Source organism: Dreissena polymorpha, chromosome 13 (genome assembly GCF_020536995.1).
Source record: "Dreissena polymorpha isolate Duluth1 chromosome 13, UMN_Dpol_1.0, whole genome shotgun sequence".
NCBI lineage: Eukaryota > Metazoa > Mollusca > Bivalvia > Myida > Dreissenidae > Dreissena > Dreissena polymorpha.
The window spans coordinates 9,320,627-9,327,305 of NC_068367.1; the positions used below are offsets into that span (position 1 = coordinate 9,320,627).

General features: G+C 35.4%; 1 pseudogene; it reads right to left on the minus strand.

The window, feature by feature from the left end:
• Positions 1-1,004: 1,004 nt before the first annotated feature.
• On the minus strand, positions 1,005-6,477 carry LOC127855930 (lathosterol oxidase-like; annotated as a pseudogene).
• Positions 6,478-6,679: the final 202 nt, after the last annotated feature.

Below are 6,679 nucleotides of genomic sequence, written 5' to 3' on the forward strand. Positions count from 1 at the left end.
TTTAGATTTTTATAGTACAATTTTCCGTATGTATTTATGTTCTTTTAAAAACTGTAATACCTTTTTAAGTCTTATGATCTTTATGATGCAATGATCTTATATTTATTCTCAAAGTTTTAGTGTGCTACAAAGTGTGTTTATTAACTACATATGCAGTGTGATATTTTCCTAAGCAACTTCTGTGAATTAATTAACATGTGATAATATTTGTTCAAAATTAATCAGTAATATACGTGATATATCAAACAGTAGATATGTGATAAATATAAATTATTAATTATCTAAAACATGTCTGTTTCATGGTTACTGCAACCAATATCAAGGACCACAGTGGAAATAAGTGAAAATCATTTTTCTCTTTTTTTTGTCATGTCTGCATTATGTAGTAACTATGTTATGTTCATATTTTCACCAAATAAAATAAGATCAACTGTGATAGGTTTTGAAACGTATGTGCCATTGTATAGGCTTTGAGCATTAAAAATACAATTTTGAAATCTTGACACAGTTGTTTTGACTTTATGTCGATTTTAAGCGAGAACTTTTTTGATAAGGTTAATTGTGGATAAAATTCTTTCATATGGGTCGAATCAGGCAAACCCGGATGATACAAAATTAGTTCGGTCATAGGACTGTATCACCTGTAATCACAACAGCGAAATTTCTAATAAGCTTTGATATTACATCAAGATCGACATGTTATAAACTGTCTGTGTATTATACATAGAAGCTTTTTACTTTAAACAGTAGTACTGCTGTTGGTTAATCGTAGCAGTTTATTGTTGCAGCGAACAAAATTTATGTAACAAGCGAACAACATCATACTTAACTAATGGAAAAAAAATACACGCCGATGAATAAAGCTGTTATAAAAATATGTAAAACTGAACGTTTTTACAAGTGATAATCGTTCTTAATTATAAGAGCATGCGTCGTTTTCGATAAAACAAATTTTTAAAACATATATTAATTGATGAAGGTGGTTGTAAAAAAAGAAATTAACATACAAGGAATTGTTATTTATCACAGACAAGTATTTATTTCAATAACAAAGTGAATATTTTACAACAATATTAAACAATATAATTACGTATTACACAACCGTATATTTAAAGTATAATTACATGTATGAAATCGAGATGTGAACCACCGATCAACCAGTGTGTTATCAGCTCATTTGGTTTTAAATTTGTATTGAATTTAACCAGAACAGAAACAACTAAACTAAGCGACAGCAATACAAAATATCATGGACATTGATATTAGGAAATACTTCAAATATGATATTTTTTTTGGAATATACATTTTTTCAGCGGCTAGTTGTCGTTGACTTACTTCCTAAATGATCACATATACTATATGTACTATACTTACTCTCTTAATATGATATTCACTTATAACATGTTATCACTTCAATGTTGACTAAATGTAATAACGGTGCCCACATAAAGCGAATGATACCAAATTATACGTTCATATGTATATTCACACCTACCATAGCTCGTACTACAATTTCGTTGTCAAATACTGTTTACTTATGCCGAATCGAGCGTTACACAAGTTCGGCTAAAAAAGAACTTTAAGCTCAGACAGGCAAAACAAAGTTTACGCGACATGTTTTAGTGCTACAAAAGTTATTCGACTTTTGCAGAGAATATCTCATGTTTCGACTGAATCCCATTCTTAGCACAATGTTTCTCGATAGCCTTTATAGGGCCCTCTCCAAGAAAAGAGCTTGGTGTTCTGAAGGAGCCGCCGATTCTGTCCCACAAGGTGAAAAACTGTCCATAGTTGCAATTGTAGAATAGATGATGGTTCGTATGGTGAGCCGAACCATTGATAAAGGGCTTTAAGGGGCCCGGGACCCTATAATCGCCGTCATGAATGGACACGGTCCAAACGTTAACAAACACGAACAGGCACAGATACAGGACTTTGTGAAGAGGGAACAAGAACGGATAGATATGGTAGGGACAACTCTGCAAGAACCCGTCCGCCCAGTGAAACGCGTGGCTGGCGTAGGGGGTGGGGATCTTTCACTTGTGGTGGTCCTTGTGAAGGTGTCTGTAGACGAGCTTGTGGTGCAGGAAACGGTGGATCCAGTAGATGCAGCCGTCCGTGAACGTGATAAACGTTACTATGGAAACCAGGATTCCTACATAACCTGAAAAGAAAAATTAAAAGGATATTGATAGTTTTCCACACACACCAAACAAAAACAAGCAACATTTTATTAAAAGCCACCTTACAAGTGTTACTTTTTTTCAGAAATAGGTTTAGGCTAAATATGAAACTCGGGTAAGGGATAAACAGAAAAAAAAGACTAAGGCAGTTTAAGAAAAGTACTTCGCACAGCCCAAGAAAGTAAAAGTATATTTCAAAAATGTAAATAATAAAGATTTAAATAAGGAAAACGCTGATTGAAAACAATTGAGATCGCCATGTCGTATTGTATATGTTGTCCGACTAGCGACCGAGAGGTCACGGGTTCCATCTTCAATGTGAGAGCTTACTTTGTATCCCCCCAATGACACCAAATACTGCTTCTACAGAGGAAATAAACTCGAGAGCGTTTCAATAAGCGGAAGGCTTTCTCGCTGCAATCGAGCTAAAATAAACAGGTTTACACTTATTATAACCATTTGTCTACATAACGTCTGCGGTCATACCGATGTAGGAGTCGACGTTGTCATACAGCTTGCCGTATCCCCGAACCTCCAGGGTGAAGAGTGTCACTGTGGGGACGGCCATCAAGGGCACGGACTTACACGTGTACACGATCTCCAATCGTACCTGGTCCTAGAATCAATAACATACTTAAGTCAATATCATGATTCAACTTTTAAATTTTTCTCAACTTTTTACAGCATATGTTTTTTAAGTTTTTAGTCCTAAAGTCAGAATAACAAATGACAATCGCTCTTGGAAAAAAGGGGGTTTAAAACATGTGCGTAAAAAGTCGTCCCATATTAGCCTTGGCAGTATATACAGGCTAGTGAGGGACAATACTTACCGCCTTGACTAGATGCTCACTAATAAGAGACTTGATTTAAATGAGAAAATAAAAGCGGAACGTTTCGTCTCTGATTAGCCTGTGCGGACTGTACACGCTAATCTGGGACGATACGATACGCACATCAGGAAGCAGACTTTTCCTTGGCGCGGTTCATTAATATGAGAGTGTTTATGGTGTAGAGAATAACGAGTACATATAATGGTCATGTAAAGATATGAGAGTGTTTATGGTGTAGAGAATAACGAGTACATATAATCGTCATGTAAAGATATGAGAGTGTTTATGGTGTAGAGAATAACGAGTACATATAATCGTCATGTAAAGATATGAGAGTGTTAATGGTGTAGAGAATAACGAGTACATATAATGGTCATGTAAAGATATGAGAGTGTTAATGGTGTAGAGAATAACGAGTACATATAATGGTCATGTAAAGATATGAGAGTGTTTATGGTGTGGAGAATAACGAGTACATATAATCGTCATGTAAAGATATAAGAGTGTTTATGGTGTAGAGAATAACGAGTATATATAATGGTCATGTAAAGATATGATAGTGTTTATGGTGTAGAGAATAACGAGTACATATAATGGTCATGTAAAGTCAGGACGTGACGACCGCTGATATAATTCAATTGTTGGTAACCAGCAAATACAAAAACATTAAAATTTATAGAACTTGAATTATTTATATACGCCGTTTGCTACGGGCGAAACGATAACATTTCCACCTGAAATCGAAACAAGAGGGAACCGACACTAAAGTTATTATGTATGCCCTGTATGGGAAAGAACACGGTAACAACACTATTTAAATTCGAACCCATGATAGTTACTTAATCTTCATAATTTTGTACTACATTCAATTATTTGACGGTTGCCAGATACTTTTTGACACTGGTGCTGGCAATCATAGAAAACTATTTGACATGAATGCAGTTACTACGTGATTAGCTGAAGAGTTCAGATTAGCACTTTTAGGTATACATACATACTGTGGTAGTGACACAACAAGCGCTTTCAAAGGAAAGGGGCATATAAAACCTATTACGTTGATGGAAAAAAGGCCACGAACCGATGCTCCAATGGCTGCTTTAAGGAAATACATGGACAGTTGCAGACGAAGTAGTGGGTGAATGAGATATATTCACGTGTGTCATGTATGGAAATGCTAGAATCGACTAAATTGCGTTTTCTGAAAATAAAGGAGGTCTGTGATAATAGCCCAAATGCGTCAAAGAATGTAGACTTCTCTGTGTTACCTCCCTGTAAGCAATGTCTCCTGCAACACATCTGTAGCGTGAATTATCAAGTTGGCATATGTCAAAGGTCACACATACCCTATCCAGATATATCACTTGCAAAGGAGGGACATGGATGGACCAAAAACACTGATACAGGCCTGATTGAACCTCTTTGGATTGATTGAGATATACTCCCGCCTCACATTATTGATGTATTTGAGGACATGGCAAATGTGCTCGAAGATAATCCCACTGATGAAAGTGATACTGAAACGCAAAGAGTTGGCGATGAAGACTTTTCAACAGTATAATTAAATTAAAAGAACACGTAAAAGCAGCAATAAGCAACTAAATATCTAATAGGAAGAGATTATGTTATTTTCCTTGTTTTTAATATTTACCCCACCCACTTTTCGGGGCGTGTTAGATCTATTTAGCTTCAATAAATGTCCTTTTTATCGCTCTTTTCGAATGTCTGCAAGTAGTGGCTTATGCGCACATTCACATATTTACTGCAAACAATCTGTTCTTAAAATATTTCAGTCAATATAGTGATATTTTTCTATTTTTCCCGATTGTGTTAGTTTCTTATTAATATTCATGAATATGCAAATGAGATAAATGTATAATTTTGTTTTTAAAATAAAGCACAATGTGTTGCCTTTGTTTAAACGCTAATTTGTTTGTATTACGATAAGATGTAATATAATAATGATGTGATATAGTCGCCCTGGTCCGTTTTCCAATTTTGAGTGGCGGTTGCCATGGAAACTGGTTGATATGAACACTTTCAATTGAGTTTATCTTTGAGGACAAGTGACAAAATTTACTTACTTGAGTTACTGAACAACTTGGTATAGGTGAAAATTAATCCCATGGAGACCCCTATTAGGAAATGGCCTATAGAGGTCCTTTTGCATTTTTCTACGGTAAGATGACCTCGGTATTCATATTTTACGGCATGTGATAAAACAGTTTCATTCAATATGTGACCCAATCCGTTTCTGAGAAACCGTGGACGACTTTTAAGCTTTGATAATGCGATCCTTCGGTTTCCATCGCGATCCTTGTGTGTTCTGCGTTGCCGAAAAAATATGAAGACGTAATTCCGTTTTGCTAGACTGTAATGTTACAAGTGCCTAGAACAAAAGTACATCAACCCAACCAAAACATAACTAGAAGTGGCGCGGCAGAGGCCGACACGTATCCCCACGCCGTACAGATGTTATATTAAAAGGCATTTTTGGGTGGGCAAGGCCTATGTGGGTTGGCCCCGGGTTGGGTAATGTGGCCATGGATGGTCGAGATAGACAGTGTTGTCATAAGAGAGTTTCAGCATCAATTTGAAGTCAATTTTTGAATAACTGAAGAAGTTTTGTTAAAACAAAATTTAAGGTACGAAAAAAAAATTGAGTACAAAAGAGGATTTGAGTAAGAAAAATTATTTGGGTACGAACAAACAATTGGGTACGAAAAAAATTTGGCAACGAAAAAAAAATGGGTACGAAAAAAATGGCCCTGTGGTGGGTAATGTGGACATAGATGGTCGATATATACCGAGTTGTCATAAGAGATGTTCAGTATTTATTTGAAGTCAATTGGTGAATTAATGTAGAAGTTATGTTAAAACAAAATTTTGGATAGACGTGGTAGGCCACTATCTCCTCCTACACTTTTAGCACTAGAACCTTGAAACTTACACAAATAGTAGCTATTAGCATATGTGCGACGTTGCACTTTTAAGAATTTTGATCTGATCCCTAGGTCAAAAAATATAATCATGTGCGTCGCATGTTGTTAGTAAAATGAGGTTTTTTTAACCATTTTACCCATTTATTTACCCATAACTTTTGACACAGGAGTCCGATCAAAATTCCGTCGCCGTCACCGTCGCACATATGCTCATAACTACCATGTGTGTAAGTTTCAAGGTTCTAGTATTAATAGTGTAGGAAGAGATAGTGGCCGAACGGACGGACAGAAATATGAAGATCAATACAATGTCCCCACGCTTTTAAAAGCGTGGGAATAATAACAATACTAGTAACAATAATAGTAACAATACTTATTTTTTTTTTAATTTTATACGTAGTAATCATCATAATCATATAAGGTTAACGTTTTACAATTACAATACATGTATAGAAACTAAGACGTAATAAAATGGCATTAGAAAAAATAAAAAACAGTAATGAATCGCAGTACTCTCAATGCCATTATTTCCCATTTTAAATACAATTTGCTTAATCAATATTTATTGTTGCGTTTCATCATATTTCGATGCACGGCATTTAAAGCGCACGATGCAAACAATTGAATCTTTAAGCAAATGCTACAGTTAGTGAACTCTGCATGCCTTTAGTGGTATAAAATAGTCTTAATTATTCTTAGAATGTACAAACATATACAAATAAAACGT